The sequence below is a fragment of the Phaethon aethereus genome (genome assembly GCF_964289735.1).
Source record: "Phaethon aethereus genome assembly, chromosome: W".
Lineage (NCBI taxonomy): Eukaryota > Metazoa > Chordata > Aves > Phaethontiformes > Phaethontidae > Phaethon > Phaethon aethereus.
The window spans coordinates 5,701,458-5,713,599 of NC_138581.1; positions in this window are offsets into that span (position 1 = coordinate 5,701,458).

Sequence of the window (12,142 nt, forward strand, 5' to 3'; positions counted from 1 at the left end):
TTTTGTTTTCCACAAATGGTGAGATGAAACCTTGAATCACCTGTCAAGTAGGCCATGACAAAATGCCCTCCTTTCCATAGAAAGTCACCAGGATAAGAAGAATCTATCTGTCTCGACAGTTGTGTCTCATTCAAATACAAGATAAAAATGAAGAGAAAGGCAAAAACCCCACTCATTTCTGAGTGGGTTTCCCAAAAAAAGCCTGGTTTGAAGATGGTAAAGACAGTAGATGAAGAAACAGGAAACCTGGGCTTTTTAGGAACCAAGTCATCAAATCCTTTTGTTTGGTCAAGTTGCTTGAATTATGCGTCTCAGTCTCCCTATCTGTATAGCAGGGATGCCTTATTTCAATTCTCAGGAATAATTTATCACCCCTTTAGAAAGAAATAATGTCTGGAAGAATGGAGATTTTAGAGTAACACTACTTGCAGAGAGTAAGTGAGGAGCTCCGGACCATCCCCACCAGCACTGGGGAGAGCCCTGGTGGAAATCCTTCCCTGCTGGTTCCCCTCTAGCCCACACAAGGCTGCACCCACATGAAGTACATGGGCACCAAGTAGCAACAGAAACAACTTTATCTTTTATCTACACCTACATTGCTGCAAACCACATATATATGTAATGGGGTGTGATGAGTGTCAAGTGCCTCCAAAGCATTTGGGATCTCTTCTGGAGGTTGGAGATATTTATTACTACTTCCAGATGCATAAATATTCATGAGTCAAGGGTTCTTGGCATAACCAAACCAAGGTACAGGTTAACCAAACCAAAGGTCCCAGGTGCAGAACAAGAGGTGCAGAACTGTTCAGGATCACCTTCCTGCTTCAATGCCCAGGCCTTTTGCAAGGAACTTCTTCAATAAAGACAGAAGATACTTCTAAATATGCAAAAGATTTCCTCAACTTTTTCTATCATGACTGACATGATATAACGTGTCGTTTATCTCCCAGGGATGACTGCAGCTATTTTCATCTAGAACTGCTGTTCTATGACTTCCTGTCGTGGAGATAAATACCCAGCTACAGAGATAAAAGTATAGTGAAAATTACAAAGGAGGAAATAAAGGCATAACCTTATTGGTGAGAAATGGGGTGTCCTGACGTAGGCACTTCTGGAATATACCCTCCAGCCTCGGAGGGTTTCTCAACACGGTCAGATGATCACTGTCTGGGAAAGCATATTTCTATCTGTTGGCAAACAGGGATGGTGGGATGACTACCTCAAATTTAGATATTGAAAGATCTAAAGGTAAGTAATCTGAGTTAACCTTAGATGTCTACAGTGCAGATGTCTATATGTCAGCTAGATCTCTAGTATCTCACTACGCTCAGGGAGATTTAGACAAGGCAGTTAGTAGGCATTAGGGTAAAATTAATTTAATCCTTGAGTTGAAGCTTAACTTTTGATTGATGAATCACTTCCTAATCTACATTTACTGCTTTGACTAAGTTTTTGTTGATAATAGAAGTCTAGATAATGAGTTCATGTGTAGTCCCTTTCAACATGGATCCCTAAAGCTAGGTAAAATTGATCTTTCATGAAAACCCTTTCTTTTCTCACCCAGCATTGAAGCCTCAGTGACTTCTGTGCCTCCCATATTCCTTCCTCCAAGTAACTGCTTTCTCAAGGATTCCTTCTTCCAAAACCCTGCTATTTTGCAACAATACCCTTTCAAATGCCAAGCTGCTGCGGTGCTTTTCGTGAAACAGGGTGTTCCCACAGGGACTGTCAGCTTATACTGAGAAAACCTGCTATTTTGCCACTACCAACAACTTTTAGAGCAAGAATCACAAAGTCTCAGTGCATGTGGTCTCACATAGTGTAATAAAATGTGACCCCAGGAGTGCAACCCAGCTTTGGTTAACTTCATACATCTACACATAAATGGCAAAACCCAAGCTGGTCATCCTGGGCTCCTTTTGTAGTCAACAAGGGGGGAAGGGTGGGTGGAAAAAACACTTTTGGGGCACGATTCAGCTGACTGATTTTAGATCTATTTCAGGATGAAATGAATCACATCCTGAAAGATCTCTGTTGGGAGCCCAGAGTGACTAATGCAAAAGTAAACACCTACATGACAGACACAGTCAAGAGACAATGGCTCCGATGCACAGCGTGCCATAGCAACCTCATGGAAGACGAACATGAGTTTTGCCTGTCCTTGCAGCCTAATGACACAGCAATCAAGTGAGTAGTGAGCAATTGCTCACTTCCAGATAGGCTTTATGCAGAACACAGAGTACGGTGGTCAAGCTCTTCTGTTTTTTTCTCTCCTGAGAAGCTGAAAAAACATAGTGCTTCCTGCACAGAACCCAAAGGACTTGGGCTGCTGCATCTTCTGAAGGGTTTCTGCTGAAACAAGTAGTGGCTGTTTTACTATTCTGTCTTTTCCTGCCTCTCAAGGGAAAAACAAATTCTTGGTATGTGGCAGTGGGGACCCTTGAAGCAAGGGGAAGCAAGAAGAAAGCTCTGTGGTTTCTCACATCCTTTATTTCTGCATGGCAAAAAGGAGGAATGGCCCAGTTGTGTCACCAGAGGGAATTTGTTTTGAAAACGGCTCTGCTGTGAAACTGTCAGGCAACTGAAAGATTTTTCAAGCCAGTGATCCCGTTTCATGCCATGGGGACTGGGAGTGGAGCAGCTCTGGTCAGGCTTGACTCTCCATACTCAGTGCAGAGGTCTCATGCTTTAAACCCCGATGACTGAGGATGCTGGCACTTGCTGAATTTCTTCTCTCTGCTGGATCTGCAGAAATGAAAGGTGAGCTTAAAGAGAAGCCCAAAGGAGGCCGCTGAGGGAAGACGTTAGCAAGAAACATCTTTCACTTTCTAGCCAAAGACTGTTGAATACATCAGTCCATATTTCATCATCAAAGGGTAGCTTGAAAAAGCTACAGATGAAGGAAAGAAGCATGTTAAATTTAACATGAGGCATGTTAAAAAACTACCAGATGAATAAGAGAAGCACCTTAAAACAATAAAATACAGGATGTCTGGACCAACAGCACATGCCGCTGGAGTTCCCCAAGTTCCTGTTTCGTGATTTGAAAATATCAATGATTTATAAGTTTGACTTTTTTTTTTTAAGAAGACATTAAAGTTTATTACCTCACTTTACAATTATTCTCAATAATTCTAGAATAAAGTAAGCTACAGAAAAACCCAGTTACTCTCCTTTGGTGAAATACTGGGGGAACTAAAAAAAGGTTGGAGGCAACCAGCTTTTCATACCATTTTCTTAAAGCATCTGAAAAAATACGGTCAGATGGCAGCTTCTCTCATTTTTTTTTTATGAGCCACTGATATATGCAGTGGAGAATGTAAATCTACCAGCCATTGGGACCATGACACAAATGTGAAACTGATGTTAGAAGTAAATCTGAGAGAAAGCTCAGTTTTGGGCAAGCACCAGTGTTTGTAATGGTCGGACATCTCCCTGTAATCCTTTCCATTAAGGAGGGTAGCTATATCTTGGTTGCTATCCTGGTGCCACCGACGTACAAGGAAATGTAATTACTTTCAGTAGGACCAGTTTTTTTACCTCTTTATGTTTGGGTATATTCCCTCTAATCTGAAAAGCCTTCAACTACGTGTTCTGCAAACTCAACACCAGCTACAGGCACACGCATGCATTAACCTCTCCCAAGTCAAGCTATCCTGACTCTAAAAAGCTGCAAACAGATGTCACAATCTCCAAAAGAGCCTTGGCTCAGCCCCAGGAATGGCAAATTTACCCCCGGGATGAGTCAGGGGCAATTTTCCCATGCGTTTTGCTGCCTGACTTTTAATGCCCCGGCTGCTTGTTTCTCACGCTCCCGGACACACAGACACAGGTTTGTGCCCAGCTGCCACTGTGCAACACGCTCCAGGTTTATGCCTCGTGTGTCCATAGCCTCAGGGGTTGCTTTGACTGTGACTGAACTGCACCCTTCCCTGGGTTGGATTAGGCTATGGCACACACACACACACAAAAAGGCAATGGAAAATGCGGGGCAATATTTTTTTATCCAGTCATTCATTGAATCGTGACGTGAATGGTGCGAAAAAGAGGCATTACACAAAGTGCCGTGGGCTCATCAATGATCATAAATAGGAAAGCCTTCTGAATGATGCCACTGCTGTCAAAACAACACTCATTACCGGTACCCAGTAGCATCACAGTGGAAAATTCCAAATATTGAATTATATGTTTTTGGGGTTTTTTTCAGCATTTTGATGTTACCCACCCTTATAATAACCAGGTCCCATTTGTGAGTTAGTGATTATTATCTAAGTGAAAAAGGCTACAGGCACAACAGGGAAAGTCATGAAATGGAAGACCAACACCTGAAAATCTATTGACTGACTGATGAGGTGTATGCATTTCTTCAAGGAAAACAAAGGAGGATTTAAGTCCATAAATAAGACTGAAGAAAAATAAGCTTTGCAGAGGGTAGCTCGTGAAACAGCAGTTGTGTTCACCCTGAGTGGTTCACTCCATCACACAAGATCCAGAAGAAGTGCTCCATGTCCCTTCGCTCCCACTGAAACTTGCATTTGCTTCTGTGGGCTGTGCGCCTTTTTGACAGCTACTTCCCATGAGCAAGCGAGTTCCTGCATAAGACGAGGGAGAAAGCATGAGGTAAGCTCACACCAACTCTAGTCCTCGCACTGGAAGCTGCATGGGATCACCCTGCTTAGCACAGCAGGGGAATAGGATCACCAGGAAAACCCCCAACCAAAGCTCTGTCAAAGTGACAGTCAAACAAGACAGACACGAATCTGACTGCCACCTTCACAGCGAGGGCACTTGTTTAGCCTGAATCTGACAAGATAAAATTAAACTGCACCCAGCTAATAAATCTTAAAGGAGCTTAATTTTTTTTTTTTTTTTTTTTTTTTAATAAGTCATGCCTTGGGCAAGGATGAGTAGTCCAGAAGGAAAAAGGTTTATAATTTTTTTTTTTTAATTCTATAATCCACCTTATCTGCTGTGTTTCCTAAATTGTTAGTGCCTCTGAAATATTCAGATCCATGGTGGTTACATTAGGTCCAGTCCTGACGATACTCAGTTAGTTGGGGGAATGAAACGGGAGTGTGCAGCTTCCAGGACCATTAAAGATAAACAACTCAGCTTGATTTCTAAACACTCAGAGCCACTTACCAGTTCAAGAGCATTAAAAAAAAAAAAATTGTGTTGAATATTGTCTAATAAATAAATATTGTCTGCTTCTGGACATCCTAGCCTGGATTCATCTCACCTAACTTCAATTCTCAGTGAATGTGTCTCGCTAAAGAGAAAGGTTAAATTTATTTCCAATAAATTATTCACTCAGGATTGGTTATTACTATTCTACTGAATGCAAGTCTGAAAAGTTTGAATGATATTCCTTAATGGATGGAAATGAGCAACTGAAAATGTATGATGGATATCAGGGGAAATTTCACAGAGGTAAGACGTGCATCCTGGGATGCAGTTTTTCCTTACAGGCATAAATTTGGGTAACTTTTCTTGATCTGTCTTCAAGCTAGGTTAGATAAAGCACTAGGAAATGCAGTGAAAGGAATAAGATTTGACCAACCTGTACATTACTGGCCTTGACTAAGTTTATGAGGTTTTAGCATCTATAATTTTGACAGTACATCAGCGACGCCTCTTTCGATCGTATTTCAGCCTGAAGGCACAAGATACCTGAGTATAACGAGGATAAAACCTACCAAAAGGCATTTACTTTACTTTATTCTTACACACCATGAAAGAAAGAGCAGTTCAGAAACAGCTGTGACATGACTCTTCCAATAACACTGTATCGTTGCTAGAAAACCTTAGCTCCAAAAAAGACTTAAGATTGTTCCTTGGACAGACTTAATAACCCTGCTGATTCTGACCCTCAGGAACACACGGTGACAACAGATCTGTCAGATATATGGGACCATAGTCGCCGAATGTCTTAAAAATAAGCAGTAAACCCTTGAAATCAATAGAGAATTTTACAGAGAGTTGGTGTAAAGATTGTAAAATAGGAGTGATGTGTTCACCGAAGTGCTGATGCTTTTTTAGAGGTGTGCTCTACCCTGTGCACGCGTCTGTGGCTGCCATTAATGTTAATGGGAGTCACGCTCCAGCAGGCGTAGGAGGGTGTTAGAGAGACAGGAGGACTCACGTTCCCTGAGCTGGATTTGGAAGCCAGTTCACAGGTGTAAATGGAGATGTGAAGTGACTTTCCCATTTGTGCCTGCGTAAAGGTGATCAGGTTTTGTCTAGCCATTAAAAAATGTAACAGTATATTAAATAAACGTTTTTTATGTTTGTTTGAGATATATATTGTACTAGGTAACAGTTCTATATGATCTGTAATAACTGTATGATGCATGCCTTTATCTCTTCGTATATGCATATGTGCCTTTTAACGTTTATTATAAACATATTTTACAAGTTTACCCTTTTATATCTATTGGTACAGTTTTTCTTTGTTTTCTATATGGGTATGAAAGTGTGTACAGTTCCAGCCCTTTTTTATGGATTCACTTGGAGATGTCTTTTTGGAACTGCACACTCATTAGACACACAGGCTCATTTTAAGTTGCCCTCAGTTGGCAAGCAGTTCCACAGGACTTCACTTCCAGGGTTAAAAGTGCCCTCGGCTTTGTTACTCTTCCAAATATTCCTCTATAGACCTAAGTTGGAGAAATCTGTTCTGTTATTGCATCTGTAACTTTTCTGTGAGCAGGCTGAGGGCTTTGCAAAGTTGCAGAGCTCCTTGCTGCACCCAGGTCACACTGTGGAGTCAAGGGGCACCATTGCCTTATTGCACTGGAGGTTAGAGCAGGGTCTTTGTCCCACAGAATCAAGGGAGATTATTTACATTACACTAGGCAGTAAAAAAAGCAGATCTATCCCAAAGATATTTGCTGGTCAGGATGAAGTTAGAATAGATCTACTTATACAAAATGTATGGCTTCATCATATGCAAAAGTCATTCTTCCCAAAATTGCCTATGCCTTGTCACAAAATCCCCATTTGAAACATCAATATGTCATCCCTTGTAAATAAATTAATCAAGCGATAGTGCCACAATGGGCAATACTCCAAAAGAGAAGCCAAAGAAATGTCTCCCTCCATACTGCAGCAAAAACCGTGCAGTTCATCTAATAAATCAGCAGGGGAAGAGCAATGCAGCATCCGGTAAGCAGTGACCAGTGCTGTGTATCCTCTCTACCCCTGCACACATAGCCTTTTGAGGAAAACCAGTGTGTCCCCTCCTACGGATAAATGCTTTCCTCTGTGGCCTGTAAAGGCAGTTTCTGCTGAAGGGAAGGCACCTTCACCTTTCAGAGTACTCCTGCAAGGGGAGCCAGATACGTCACACTGCAAAGTAGTAAATAAAAATACCTTTTGCTATGTAGTCTCCTTAGAAATTGCAAGGACTTGGAATTTTATGAAGAAGAGTCATTCCTGTGAAGACTGAAAGCTCTTTGGGGAAGGGACTGACTTCTTTTGAGCATGTGATACAACCGACAAAAGGATGCTCTGAGCTCACTGGAGGCGTTTCGGCCCTGAAACAAAACCAGAGACTACAACACCCAGACACCTGCAACTGCCTTTGTCTTGTTTTCTTTTCTGATACCCTCACTCGTGACAAGGCTCTGTACAAATCACAGCCAGCACAGAGCTGGTTTGCAGAGGAAACTCCCTACACTGTCTTTGTTCCAGCTGATTTTATTCATTTATTTGTTTATCATCTCTTGCATCCCCTTAAGGTGTTTCACGTCAGGCACACACAGCATTTTATAAAGATCAAAGAAGTCAGCTTCATAGTCACTCCCCTTTGGACGGTGAGGAGCTGCTAGGTTTGCTTTACATGTAGCAGCATCAGGCACAAAGGTTTTCCGTAAACCTATAGCAGTCATGACGGTAGACCCCCACATAACCTGACTCTTAATTTTCAGCTTGTACCCTTAGTCTTGCACCTTGCACCCAAGCTCTGGCTTTTTAAAACGTTACTGCTGAAGAAAAGTTATCACGTGCTGTTGTGCAAAGAGGTCTTCACCGTCACAAATAACACTGTTTTAAACAGATGAGGGACCTAAACTACTTCTAGAAGTGGAAAAAAACACACATTGGGTAAAGAGTTTATAGGGTCTACCTGGACCTTCATGGTGTCCAAGACACATTCTTACATGTTAATGGGACGGTCTGTATGCCAAGAGTGGTGCACATGCCTGCACACAGCCCCTGCTTCATTCTGATACTGCATAGAATGAAAGTTGCTTTTATTCAGTGGAAACATGACCAGTCTAAAGACAACTTTTTCCACTGAAATATTTTTCGGCCTGGGATTACCATACAGGGTTTTGCTCAATCTCTAAATGGATTTTCCCTGGGAAACAGGAGGTTACAAAAGCAGATGTCTGCTAGACACGACTGCTTATTTCCCCCCAAGTGGAAAAGTCACTCAATTTGCTGAGTGAGGAAACCGCTACAGCACAATATATAATATCGCAAAGCATTCGTTTCAGGACACAGCACTCTTTCATTATCCACTCACAGCCTTCAGCATTTCTTCAGGCACACATTATTAAACCACAGCTAATTATTAAATATTTAACAAAGGCTTTACAGTACATTGACTGCAGCTACCAAGGTAGGCAGGGCTATACAGATTGATTTCTCTGTGTCTGGAGCTTGGTACACATCAAACAGCATGGATGCTTTGAAATTTCAAATCGCAAGGCCAAGTTTGGGTGCTTGGTGGTGCTCAAAAGGAAGCGATTTCCTTATCCCATGAATATTTTTATGTTATTGAAAAAAAAGTCCAGAACAGAGGCAAAGTCTTGGAATCTTAAAAAAAAGTCTTCAAAGTGAAAAAAAAAAAATATCTCTGGTTCACTCAGAAAAATTCTCTTGGATAAATAAGAAATATTTGGCAATATTAATCTATTATTATAATGTAATTCAATTTTTAAAAGGTAATTTTCTTTCAAAGGGAAATATTTTCATTTTTTAAATTTTAAAGCAAAGTGCCTTGAAATTTTGAGGAAAAGAAGAATAATTTAGCTAAAGTCAATCTCGTTCAGTGGTAAGTTTTGCTAGCGTGACCTTTCAAACTTTGGAGTTGGCAGCTCGGTGTTTACATTTCAGCTTTAAAGACCTTTGTTTGAATCCAATTTACTTGTCATGTAGAATAAATGTTGAGACTTCTATTTAATCCTTTCACACATATTTCTGCACACAGATTAATGAATTTTAAAGCCATTATGATCATCTAGTCTGACCTCCTGCATAACACGAGTCATAAAATGTCACCCAGCAATTCTTGCATCAAGCCCAATCATCTGTGGTTGAGCTAAAGCCATCACACCATGCAGCATGACTTTCAGCATCTCCAGAGGAGCTGAACAGCGGCAAAAATCACAGTTTAGCAAAGACGATTTTTGAGGCAGAGAGGAATATTGGCCGATTAAGAGTGGCTAAAGTCTTATAGACTACAAAAAGTACAAAATTAACTCTTCGATGTCTTCACCAAAAGCCAAATGAGAAGGCTGTTGTGCATGTTTTTGGAGTGGTCCTTTATGTATTAAGGTCAGGGATCAGCAATCTCAGGCACATGTTGTTAGCGCTGTTGCAACAGGATTGGCAGCCTGGTCCTCAAAATTTTGATCCACGTTCTGGGAACGCGGGCCGGCAAGGACAATAGCATTAAGTACGACTGGCAAGACCTGTGGCCCACTGCTTTGGTTCTTTTGGCACTCACTCAGGAGCTGATACTGCCAGTCACGGCTGCTTGGAGCAGCAGCTCTGAGGAAGGCTGTCAGAAGTCTTGGAAAACTTTTTTTCTCCTTCCTACCCACCATCATCATTTAGGGCAAAAAGATCCATGGAGAGACTTTATCTTATGAAAAATCAGGGAGAGAGAAAAATAAGGGTTTCAGAGGGGAGATAAGAGTCAAATAGTTATTTTGATCGGTTTATCATTTATTTTCTCCTTCCGTTGGGATTCCGTGTTTCTCTGGAGGATTTTTATACACAAATGTCGTCATTTCGGCCATTCTTTGGGAATCATAAAATCAATACATGTGAATATCCACCTTCCTACCTTTGGAGAAAGCTGAGTAAATATTGCAATAATTGACCTTGCTAAACGTTTTTGGTTGCCTTCTTCCCAAGTGCAGAATTACAGCGGTGAGATGGCAGGGAGGGAGTATTATCCTCCCTAGTGCCCAGGGCTAGTCCAGGGTTTCCCATGCTTCGCCAGCACATTGCAGCTGCACAGCCATCTTGTTCCTCCGTCAAAAACCCACTGAAGGTACAAAAGGGTTAATCAAAAGGCTCACATACTTTTTTTAACAAAGGAGCTATAGAGGTGGGGTTAGATACCTGGGACGTTGTCTCCTCTGTCTGTTTTTTTAAACGTAGAGGTGGTTGGGAGTGTGTGACAGAGTAGCCATTCTGCGTAAAATTGGGAACAAAGCAACATTTTCTCAGCTGGAATGTGCTTGCTCTGGTTAAACTTCTGTCGGGAAAGTTTTATCAGGGCCAAAATATTTTTTTCTAGTCAAAATGAGAATCAGATTGTTTTGATTCAGATGAAACAGGAACTCAGATACTATGTAGGCTCTGGTACCCCAAGGGGTGGGTCAGTTGATGGAGATTTATGAAAATTCACTGAAATTACTTTTTTTTTTTGAGAAACTGTAAAAGAAAACCTTTTTTTTTTTTTTTAATTTTGAAAAATGCTGCAGGACAGCAATCTCATTTCCCACCGAGCTTTGGGTAGGCTCAACAGTCCCGTTCCTGCTTTCAGTCAACATTTCTCAGGACCATTGTGGACTATGGGTTTCAGGTGAGCAACATTAGATTTCCTCAAAGAAATTCCAGCACCATATCTGTTTAGACCAGTTGGAAATGTGCCTGTGCATTAAAGGGGTTGATTCAAACCCATTTTGATCAATGGAAAGACTATCATTGATCGTGGTGGGGTTAGATCGTGCCCTGTAAACATACAGTATGGGGACACACAGTCTGCAAAATCTGTTTGCAATGAAGTCAATGGGAGCTTTGCTTCAGTACAGCCCAGTATTGATTCACTGGATGGCAAAATCATCAGATCAAATGTCTCTGCTCCCCATAAATTATCCAAAGCAGAGAAAAAAATGACCTCACTGGTAATTATGGGAAACTTACAACACATTTTCTTAAAATTGAGTTCCCTTGGGATAAACTTTGAGGAAGACTACATGTGAGTTGCCCTTTGAATAAAGAAGGGGAGATTTTTTCCGTGATGCTCAGCAAGCAAATAAAAAAGAAGACAGAAAGAGAGCCCAATAAAAAAGTTTATAATTAGTGTGTTTAACAGGGCTTAGAAGACTGGCTTCCTCAGGAAAAAAATATCTTCCTGTTCCTTTCCTTCCTTGTTAATTGCATACAGAGCATTTCCTCTTTCCTTTTTCCTCCTATCTTCCGAAAATAATTAGGATGACAAGTTTGAGAATTGGAAGACACTTTATGAGCAGACTCATCCTAGAAGGAGACTAAATGATTGGAATTTGTGGGCGATTGTATATATCATCAAGCATGCTTCATTTCTCTCAATAAGGTAGATCCAAAAAAGAACCCTAGTAGACTCAGATCTTGCATTAAGTGATATTTTAGAAACGTGCTTTTTTAAAAAAAATTGAATAATTCCCGTTTTACAGCTGCTGATCTGACTGCTGCAGAGAGCTGGAATAATTTCTGCCAGCACTCACTGCCTAGTTTGGTTTGGGCGAGTCACACCTATAACAAGTGTTTTGGGGCTCGTATGTAACCTGCTGGCTCTTGTTAAACTGCATTTCAGCCTTTGATGTATGTGAAACAATATTGCCAGTCCCCCTTACCACACAAATCATAAGGCTGACTAATAAAAATACAAAGATTGTGTATATAATAATGAGCTCCCAAAGGGTGGAAAGAAAGCTCTTTCACACTGAGCTGCACACAGGCACGTATTAATGCAGTTTGATTTGATCACTGGAAAATTGTGTCCTGTAATTACTAAGCAAACACGAGGTGGAATGACAGAGAAATGCAATGAAATGGGGCTTTGAGGTGGAAGATGGATTTTCAGAAAGTGCAGTTGGGAAGGAACACATACAAATCCTGTGCAACGGCCTTAAAATACAAG